At 46.5% G+C, this 11,298-nt stretch overlaps 1 non-coding gene across 1 annotated transcript; it reads right to left on the reverse strand.

The window, feature by feature from the left end:
- Positions 1–10,927: 10,927 nt before the first annotated feature.
- Trnat-ugu (transfer RNA threonine (anticodon UGU)) lies at positions 10,928–11,002 on the reverse strand. The gene has a single exon. It is a non-coding gene; the product is annotated as a tRNA-Thr (tRNA).
- Positions 11,003–11,298: the final 296 nt, after the last annotated feature.

The raw sequence follows: 11,298 nt of genomic DNA on the forward strand, positions 1-11,298 counted from the left end.
CCAGCTGCCCAACACTGCAATAGCAAATATTCCAACAATGCAAACCAGCCACACTGCACAGTCAGTGATTTTCATACAGAGCGCTACGTGGCGTTACCAACATGAAAACCTAAACAGCCTACTTACAACTAAATATCATTCATCCTTCATCATTTTAAAAACAATAATATTCCAAGAAACGTTTTTTATTCTACACTTTACCTAGGTTCTAAAATTGGTGATAAGTGTGTGGGGAATCGGAGGGAGACAGCGAAGTGGGGGTGGATGGAGGCGGGAGGGAGAACTGGCTGACGTCTGATTCCACTAAGAGGTAACGGTCTATGAAATGTTGGGAGCCAGTGTACTAGAGGCATGAGTGTTGCGAGTGTCCATGTAATTTAATAACTGCACTGCAGAAGCAGGTTTCTGCATCATACCGGTATTACCTCGGCGTATCATAAAATGCCCGGAGGGGTAAGCGAAAGGACAGGACCTTAGGGCAGGGGATCATTCATCTTTTATTGCTCACAATATTTATTGAAGTCAGTCAACACGAACAACAGTTACCATAAACTTCACGTGAGAGAACATTTGTACATGAAGCCAATCAGTTGGCTTTAAATACCAAAGAAAGTATAACAACCTTTCAAATGAGAAAGATAATACATTTTTATAAAAGTAGAATACACTGAACGCCTAAAGGGAGAGAGTTTTAAAACCTCGCCCAAATATATCCGTTTTTTACAAAAAAGGGTAACCTTACATGTGAGATGTGAATAACTATATTTCGTATTAACAAAATAGTGAAGAAATAACATTTATAATAATAAACTCCCAGAGATAGAACACTTGTACATGAGGCCTATCAGTTGACTTTAATTACCAATGAGTGTATAACAACTTTTCAAATGAGAAAGGTAATACCTTTGTTATAGAAAATAGAAAACACGGCATGCCCAAATCGCTATCGTAAGTTCACTTACAAACAGTTTTAATACCTTGCCCACATATATTCGTTTAAAAGAAACAGTAACGTTACGTAAGCACTTCCAACTAGACAGGCAATAATATACATAACACATCCCTTAGAAATAGTTCCCAGCTCACGGCATCGGCCAAGTGCGGACATGAACGTACTGCGGAGCAGCCAACACGATCAACACCTGGTTGTGCCGCTCAGGCCCGATTTATCGGCCCGACCGAGGGCGCGAAGTACAGTAGGTGCGTCCGATTTCACTCCCCGGGTGCCCCACCCCCAGAATGGTTAACTCAGAGGGCTGTCATTGGGTGCGCCTGGGCCGTAACTGAACGTTAAATTCCATCAGATGCAAGAACAAGTGAGAACCCGAAAGTGTAGCCCAGACCCACCACTATAACCGAGCCCTTGGTGGATGCCGATATTCAATCCTCGGCACAAGTGTCTCACAGAGTTAGTGTACTTTGGTACATCATACACATCAAGATCCACAGTACTGTCTGGAAAAAGCTAAACAGTTTTAATACATTATACACAATAAGCCCCACGACTTGGACGGTAAGGCAGAACGCCGACGGTACTAGACACCAAGCAACAACAGTTCGATCGGAATGATGCAACGAACTGCGAAGCGTCCGACTACAACACGGATTACTAACCGACTTTCATAACTGAGCGCTCGCTAATACTTTGTCTCAGGTGAGGTACACTTGCAATACGGAAGGCAGAAAGTGCCTGGCCAGTGAAAGACATTATCAGGTCAGCGAAATAATCGTCCAATAGCATCAGAGAGGTAGGTCACCAGTATAATCTCCCAATAAAATGTAATCGGTTAATTGCCACCAACTGCTTGGCTACGCAGACAATCTCAAGACACCGCCGTTACAACTGTCGGCTGTACAATGCCTTTTCGAGACACCTCTTCAGCGACCGTGTTACCTCCCCTTCCCGGGCAACAGCATCGTCTCCTCCCCACCTCCCATATAAATTGCTACAAAGCCGGCATGACTCACCGCACTGATATATGAAAATGTGCAAAGTTTTCAAATATCACAGGCTAACCGGAAACGCCCATTCTTGGTTTGGCGCCCAGAGCAACAGAGACGGGGAAGCTAGTGGCGTAACGTACAAAGCCTGAACTGCGCTCGAATGATCCAAGACTGGCAATTCCGTGCTAATAAATGTCCGTTATCATCCAAGTATGAGCAACTGCCATAAAACTAGTCTGGACATTGGCCAGAACGACTTTGGGGCCGGGAAGAGAACGTTAATAGCGTCAAGCTCGCCCACTCCGCGTAATACCGGCCAAGAAATCAAACTTTAGCTTGCACATGTTCACTGTACGTTGGATCGGCAACTCCTAAGGTTAACTGCTAAAGTTACAAGATAGGCTCTTCTTTAAATTTCAGAATTATTGTATGCATAAGAGTTAAGGTATATGTTGGAAGCTTTTATCGCAGTACATGCTACACCTCATAGATAATGTTTTGCTATTATGACACGGGCCTACAAGGTTAGAATACTTTGCACTGAATATGGTCACCCAGTGATCGAAGTCGATCTGTAAAATAAAGATTTTAGTATTTACGATCGATGCTGCCATTTATCCAAACTACACTCCTGGAAACTGAAATAAGAACACCGTTAATTCATTGTCCCAGGAAGGGGAAACTTCATTGACACATTCCTGGGGTCAGATACATCACATGATCACACTGACAGAACCACAGGCACATAGACACAGGCAACAGAGCATGCACAATGTCGGCACTAGTACAGTGTATATCCACCTTTCGCAGCAATGCAGGCTGCTATTCTCCCATGGAGACGATCGTAGAGATGCTGGATGTAGTCCTGTGGAACGGCTTGCCATGCCATTTCCACCTGGCGCCTCAGTTGGACCAGCGTTCGTGCTGGACGTGCAGACCGCGTGAGACGACGCTTCATCCAGTCCCAAACATGCTCAATAGGGGACAGATCCGGAGATCTTGCTGGCCAGGGTAGTTGACTTACACCTTCTAGAGCACGTTGGGTGGCACGGGATACATGCGGACGTGCATTGTCCTGTTGGAACAGCAAGTTCCCTTGCCGGTCTAGGAATGGTAGAACGATGGGTTCGATGACGGTTTGGATGTACCGTGCACTATTCAGTGTCCCCTCGATGATCACCAGTGGTGTACGGCCAGTGTAGGAGATCGCTCCCCACACCATGATGCCGGGTGTTGGCCCTGTGTGCCTCGGTCGTATGCAGTCCTGATTGTGGCGCTCACCTGCACGGCGCCAAACACGCATACGACCATCATTGGCACCAAGGCAGAAGCGACTCTCATCGCTGAAGACGACACGTCTCCATTCGTCCCTCCATTCACGCCTGTCGCGACACCACTGGAGGCGGGCTGCACGATGTTGGGGCGTGAGCGGAAGACGGCCTAACGGTGTGCGGGACCGTAGCCCAGCTTCATGGAGACGGTTGCGAATGGTCCTCGCCGATACCCCAGGAGCAACAGTGTCCCTAATTTGCTGGGAAGTGGCGGTGCGGTCCCCTACGGCACTGCGTAGGATCCTACGGTCTTGGCGTGCATCCGTGCGTCGCTGCGGTCCGGTCCCAGGTCGACGGGCACGTGCACCTTCCGCCGACCACTGGCGACAACATCGATGTACTGTGGAGACCTCACGCCCCACGTGTTGAGCAATTCGGCGGTACGTCCACCCGGCCTCCCGCATGCCCACTATACGCCCTCGCTCAAAGTCCGTCAACTGCACATACGGTTCACGTCCACGCTGTCGCGGCATGCTACCAGTGTTAAAGACTGCGATGGAGCTCCGTATGCCACGGCAAACTGGCTGACACTGACGGCGGCGGTGCACAAATGCTGCGCAGCTAGCGCCATTCGACGGCCAACACCGCGGTTCCTGGTGTGTCCGCCGTGCCGTGCGTGTGATCATTGCTTGTACAGCCCTCTCGCAGTGTCCGGAGCAAGTATGGTGGGTCTGACACACCGGTGTCAATGTGTTCTTTTTTCCATTTCCAGGAGTGTATATTGACAATAATACGGTAATGGCGCACACGGTTCCCAATGGAATTAGGCATCAGGAAATGAATGTGTGGCTAGATATTTCTTTCCAAAAGAAGTCCGTTTCGTCAAGGTCGAAAACATGCTTCGCAGTAAGGTCTTTTTTCTCTCACAACTTCTTAATTGCTCTTTTTAATTTCCTTGGCTCCAACTTCGTCTGTCGCAGCTGCCTCTCCTGTCAAAACAATGCTTTTTGTGATCGAACCAAGCCGGCTGAGAAAGGTGCCGGATCCTACTTTTCTTTCCGTAAATCTGCATACAAGGTCTTGACTTTAGTACGGACAGCAGCTTCAAAGAGAGGCATGTGCTGTTGATTGTGGTGCTCGGTCTAGTATCTTAGTTTTTTTTTCAGTGCTTTTCGTCGCCTCCGAGCAATATGTGGACACTCTAGTCTGACTTACGTCGCATGAACAGTGAACAGTTTTTGGAACTGATTACACGTTGTCACGAACAACTCTGACAGTGGGTTTACTCAATCCCAAAGTACGCTGAATGTCAGTAATAGGCTCACCTTCCTCATAGCTATTCAAAACTTTCCTCTTTGTTTCTAATGAATAACTCCTTCGTATAAACTTCTTTCTTTCGACAGGTGCTTTTTCTTTCCTTCTGCCCGACATTTTAAATACAGACCTTGTCAATTGCAACTTCGCCGCGCGGGATCAGCCATGCGGTCTAAGGCGCTGCAGTCAGACTGTGCGGCTGGCCCCGGCAGAGGTTCGAGTCCTCCGTCGGGCATGGGTGTGTGTGTTTATCCTTAGGGTAATTTAGGTTAAGTAGTGTATAAGCTTAGGGACTGATGACCTTAGCAGTTAAGTCCCATAAGATTTCACACACATTTGAACATTTTTTGAATTGCAAACTTCGCAGCTTTACTGACATGAACAGGCGATTCACGACTCCACAAAAAAAGACAATAGATACGCGCTGAGATGCGCTAGCGCATTACTGCTTCTGTGTTCTGCTAACAGATGGTAGCATTGGACGTAAAACTAAAATCGGAAAGCGAATCAGCAAACAACAGGGTCTACCTGTACGTGTCTTTCCCTCGCATCCCAGGCATGTCCTATGGTTCGGCGGACTGGATAGGACAATCAGGGACCCGTACCTTCCTCATCCTTGTGGTGTGAACTGTCGTGAGGGGTCTTTCCTTGTCTTGCTTTAACATGTCATTTGTCACCCAGGTCATGAAGCGTAACAGAATGTGTTTACCATTGTTGCACAATGGTTGACTGAAACCTACAATTATGGATAAAGGGATGTAAGGTGAAAGGTTAGGGCCCATGTACCATCATGTGTCATTTCCTGTTAGTAACTTACTGGCATAAATACCTCTGAAACAGGCAAGCCTTTGGCGATCACAATTTCAGTTAATTACCAGACAGTTTGAGTAAGATATCAGACCTCAACAATACGGCAATAAAAACAGGTACGCTAGATTAATAAGAGTTTCAGCTAAACCATATGAAATAGCTCTTAATTTAATTAAAAGGAATACACAGGCCTTCAGTAATAACAACTTCAGATAAGTAAAACTACCAAATAGAAAACATACAAGCATTCAGTAATAACAGTTTCGCTCAAGTAAAATTACTGAATAAATAAACAGGCAGGCCACTATCGACTCAGGAAAAACAAACAACAAGCACAATTGTAGGAACCAACTGTTGATTAAATAAATAAGCTAAGACATCGCAATGATCCTAACAGTCCTATAGGTATCAATAAGAAAATAACAGTTAGGACCTCACGATACAAAACTGAAGTTCATGAATCGAAGCTGAAGCATGCCGCTTCCAAAGGGAGCACAGAAATCAGCACAGTGGAACTGGCTTCAACTCCCTCACTGGTGTGCCAAGTCCCAGAGCTGACTGGCCAGGCTATGCACGAAGACGGCACTCGAAGTCAGCCACGGATTCAAATAGGCCCACAAATACGCCCAGCAACCAGTCGCCAGACTCTGTGCCCACGACGCTTGCGCAACTGCTCGCCTACTCGCCAGGTAGACCTCTCACACCATCCTCCTCGCTCCGTTGCCACTCCCCAACTCGCCACGCCGCAACAATCTCGAGCAAAGATCTTGGTGGCCTCAAACCAGAGGGACATCATACGACAGATCGAGCTCGCCAGGAATTCGAAACGCGACCCCAGCAACACCAACACAGAGCTCCCCCCCCCCCCCCCCCCCACGTCCTGCTTAACCCAATGGACCACAGTCCAACCTACAGAGGAAGAAGAGGGAGGTTAATTAACGGGCTTAGGTTGATTAAAGTGCACCCTGAGGACCTCACCAGTGGCTAGATGCCTGACAAGTAAATTAACCAGATCAGAATTTCGATCATATGGCATAGTCCTATGAATCGAGGAGTGAACTTCCCGAGCTTGGCACAGTTCTTCACAAAAACCTCATCTCCTACCTTGCCCTGAAACGAGCGTCCATTCCTATTACAAAGCCATGCCTGGCGTTGGTGGTCTAACCTAACGTTATTCCTGGCTGGTTCCCAAATTTCCCTTATATCTTCAGGAGTAACGCACGAAGGAAGGAGGTCGTTGATATCCCGCCTGTTGGATGAAGGGGAATTGATGAAATACGCAAAACTGCCTTGGATGCTCCGCGCTGCGCAGTGTGAAATGCAAAATTGAGCCAAGGCAAGGTGGTATCCCATTTACTCTTATGGTGGTAAATCATCAGAGCTGACTTAACGCTCTCTCGGCAAAAGATGTCTGGGAATAACATGGCGTGTTTAACAATAGTCCGAAAGCAAAACAAACGACGTAAAACATTATCGCTAACAATACGCTTAGTGGGTTCAAACCAGCTGAACATGTTAGCCAGATGTACAATGGAGTTGGCCGCCGTGGCCTACGTCTAGGCCTACGTCTAGGAATTAACCACACAAATCTGGAAAACGAGTCAACAACCACCAGAATATATAGGTCCCCCTTCTTAGTATGAGAAATTGCCTTATGTAATCGATAAAGAATTTGTCCATAGTGTTCTCCTCGCGCCTGATTGTAACAACCGCTTTGGAGGGCTGTTACTGGGTTTAGCCTTCTTACAGCCTTCACACTCACCCACTAATCTCCTGGCATCCTTGCACAAGGTGGGCCAACTGACGTGAGCCTTAACCTTTTCCAAGGTTTTATAAAGGTCCAGATGTCCTCTCACTAAAGAATTATGAAAATAAGGGAAACAAATTTTAAAGTCTCCGGCTTTGTTAAAGTGTTTACATAGTATGCCATTCCTGATGGAGTAGTCGCTAAGCTTACCATTGAATAAGAGTTACTTTCTTTATGGACCCCACAATGAATGTTTATCTTGTTTGGTTTTAAGGTCCACAAACAACTGGGAAACTTCAGCTAAAACGGTACACACAACCGGGTGAGACTCACTTAAAGCCTTTATTCTCGACAGCCCTCACCTCCTGAAACATACGACTGAGGGCGTCGGCGACTTTGTTATCAAATTCTTTTACGTGTCGCACTTTGAAATGAAACGCGGAAGTGCGGACCGCCCATCTGTCAATCCTACCAGTTTTCCTGGGTCGAGCCTACACCCTACATATGGCTTGATCGTCCGTCTCGATATCAGACTACCTATGCTCAAGATAGAACTGAAACTTCTCTAAGGCGAAAAGCACAGCTAGCTTCTCGCATTCGTAAACGGAGTAATTCATCTTGACACCAAACAACCATCTAGACGCGAAAGCTAATGGGCTTCTTATACCTTGATCCTCCTGAAACTCGCTGGGCGGACTTCCTACCCCATCCTCTTCACTCCGTTACCACTCCCCAATTCTCCACTCCACAACATATCCCGTCACAACAACCTCGAGCAAAGATCTTGGTGGCCTCAAACCAGAGGAACATCACATGACAGATCGAGGTAGTGGCGCCAAGAATTCGTAAGATGACACCAGCAACCCCGCCACGGCTCAGTGACCTTTCATCCTAGCTTCAGCAATTACCGAGTCACTCCTTTCATCATGCTGAATAGCACTCCGCATCATGATTCAAGGCGTTGGATAGGTAAGATTCTCGAGAACCGCCCTTTAGATCAGGTCGTCATGGGCATGTGCTCTGTCGAGCTGACAGCGACAAACAAAAGTGAGACGCCTTACTGAACAGCAGAGAATGCCACTCAAGGTCCCAGTTGACTTCGGCTTACACCATGCAAGTCTTCGTTTTCTGTGGTACGATGTCAGTGGTAACTCGAGACCTCAACCCTGCTGTCAGTACTGTGTCCCAGAGGGTCTGTGGTGAAACTCTCACAGTTACCTCCGCCTACATTTTAGGTACGTTACACAGACTCAATAACCATCCTGTACTCGCACCAATGTTCATAAACAGTAGTCATTTATTTTACGTGCTCAATATACTGAAAATAAAGTCGCATTAGGAAGAAATTTCAACAGATGTATCGAATAGACATGGAAATACTTTAGAAGAACTTAGGCAGCGTTCGGTATAGTCATTCATAGTGTAAGTCTTTCCATTTCCATCAGTAAACAGGATGGTCTCAATTAAAGTTCGAGTTTCACACCGCTGTAGAAACAGAATCATTGCTCAGAATGACGTCAAATTTGAACAGCGTATTATTGATGCAAGGGGAAAGGTCATGGAACAAAAATAAATTTAACGGAAATTTCACCAATAGATGGCGCTGTAAGCATCAGAATACGTACACCAGAAGCGCAGCATACGGCTGCTCGTCAGTTTGCGTCCGAGACGCCCAGCATGACTGTCTCCAGGAACGATCACGCGATGCTGGTAAAGTCTTTTACAGGAACGGTGACTGTTTGAATGAAGTAGACAATGAATGGTCGTGGAATATTCTGTGGACAGACGAAGCCTATTTCCAAGGGGACATTTCAGTACGCGGATTTGCAGAACATGAGGAACGGAAAATCCACACAGACATCAACCTGTACCGCTTCATTCCGCAAAGGTGATTGTATGTCGCCGGCCGCTGTGGCCGAGCGGTTCTAGGCGCTGCAGTCTGGAACCGTGCGATCGCTACGGTCGCAGGTTCGAATCTTGCCTCGGGCATGGATGCGTGTGATGTCCTTAGGGTGGTTAGGTTTAAGTAGTTCTATGTTCAAGGGGACTGATGACCACAGAAGTTAAGTCCCATAGTGCTCAGAGCCATTTCAACCATTTGATTATGTGGGGCGGGTTGACGGCATCGTTTATCGTAGGACAATATTTTTTTCAAGACGATAAGTCCTACAGATTCTGTTACCTGTAGCGTCAGTGGTAAACGCATAAAGAGTGTTTTGCGCTCCAACGTCATTGCAACCCTTCAACAGCGTGGATATGTGGTTAGGATCATTTCTAGGCAAGATAGCGCTCCTACGCACATTGTACAGACAGTGAAGCGGCTACTGCACAGACAGTTCGGAACTGCTAGAATTATCAGCCGTAATTTCCCTACAGTCTGTCCCTCCAGATCATCTCATCTTAATCCGTGTAACTTCTGGCTATGGGGTTGCCTGAAAGATGTGTTGAGAGCTCCAGATACAAACGTAGCTGAATTGAAAGGCGTGCATTGCGCAACGCATACTGAAGGTGACCTCAGAGAAACATCTCTTGAAGAGCACGCTGTTTCTCGATTTCAGGTTGTGGCAGAAAACAGTGGACGGCACTGAAACCGTTTCTCTTTTAGGGAATAGAGAAACAAATAGGAAGAACTGGACCCCTTTTGTTATCACTCGTTTTATTTAACAATCATATAAACAGATTCCTTTAAAACAACAATCTCTTAATCCTGATTACTTTAGGTAATAATAATAGTAAGTCACAAGAATTTACTGAATCTGCTACAATGTCTTTTTACGAATCTAAATCTATCTCATATATAAGAAAATTTTAAAACCACTGACAATTATGGGCCTGACGTCTAAAATTAACACACAATATTTCTGACTAGTCTTCGGACACAGAGAACTGATGTTCTCAAAAACATGCCAGAGATGCACCCAATAAATAGCAGGATGAAGTTAGTATAAAGGCACTTGTTTCACACTCAAGAGTCAATCAATATCACTAAGGCTTACTATGGTTTCAAACTTGGGCTCCAAGGCCCAGTAACACAATTAGTCAGCGCAAAGTCTCCCTAAGAGTGGCACATAAACAACCTTTCACAATTGGAATGAGATTTTCACTCTGCAGCGGAGTGTGCGCTGATATGAAACTTCCTGGCAGATTAAAACTGTGTGCCCGACCGAGACTCGAACTCGGGACCTTTGCCTTTCGCGGGCAAGTGCTCTACCAACTGTTATGTTTAATAAGTATAATAAATACCCAAGTAAACATAATTAGCACCAGAATTAATTAGCGAGGAGTGACGCCAGGTCGCTCGAAGGCAGAACGAAAACTTAACTTGGAGAAATGAAATGATAATTAAATGGACACCCTAGCTGCAAACAGGCGTTGATGTACTTCATTGGGGACATGTTGAAAATGTGTGCCCCGACCGGGACTCGAACCCAGGATCTCCTGCTTACATGGCAGACGCTCTATCCATCTGAGCCACTGCGGGCACAGAGAATAGTGCGTCTGCAGGGACTTATCCTTGCACGCTCCCCGTGAGATCCACATTCCCAACATGTCCACACCACTACATTCGTAGTGCGCCTAATAGATGTTTGCCCATCATACTCATTACTCGTGGCAGATTAATCTACCAAGTCCCGTACGAGTTCGGGCATAGCGTATACGTTCGCACAAGATGGTCAATGGCCGGGAAGCCATAACTATATATGACGGTAGTGTCTGTTCCCGAAAGAACAGTTACCGTGGATGACCATGCAGCTTTGCTAGAAATGAAATGATAATTAAATGGACACCCTAGCTGCAAACAGGCGTTGATGTACTTCATTGGGGACATGTTGAAAATGTGTGCCCCGACCGGGACTCGAACCCGGGATCTCCTGCTTACATGGCAGACGCTCTATCCATCTGAGCCACCGCGGGCACAGAGGGTAGTGCGTCTGCAGGGACTTATCCCTTGCACGCTTCCCGTGAGATCCGGGTTCGAGTCCCGGTCGGGGCACACATTTTCAACATGTCCCCAATGAAGTACATCAACGCCTGTTTGCAGCTAGGGTGTCCATTTAATTATCATTTCATTTCTAGCAAAGCTGCATGGTCATCCATGGTAACTGTTCTTTCGGGAACAGATACTACCGTCATATATAACTTGGAGAAGCCAAGGCGGAAAGCAGCAGTTCGTACAAGATCCACTTCTCGAGCTTCGACTCGGAGTCACCT

Source organism: Schistocerca nitens, chromosome 1 (assembly GCF_023898315.1).
Source record: "Schistocerca nitens isolate TAMUIC-IGC-003100 chromosome 1, iqSchNite1.1, whole genome shotgun sequence".
Lineage (NCBI taxonomy): Eukaryota > Metazoa > Arthropoda > Insecta > Orthoptera > Acrididae > Schistocerca > Schistocerca nitens.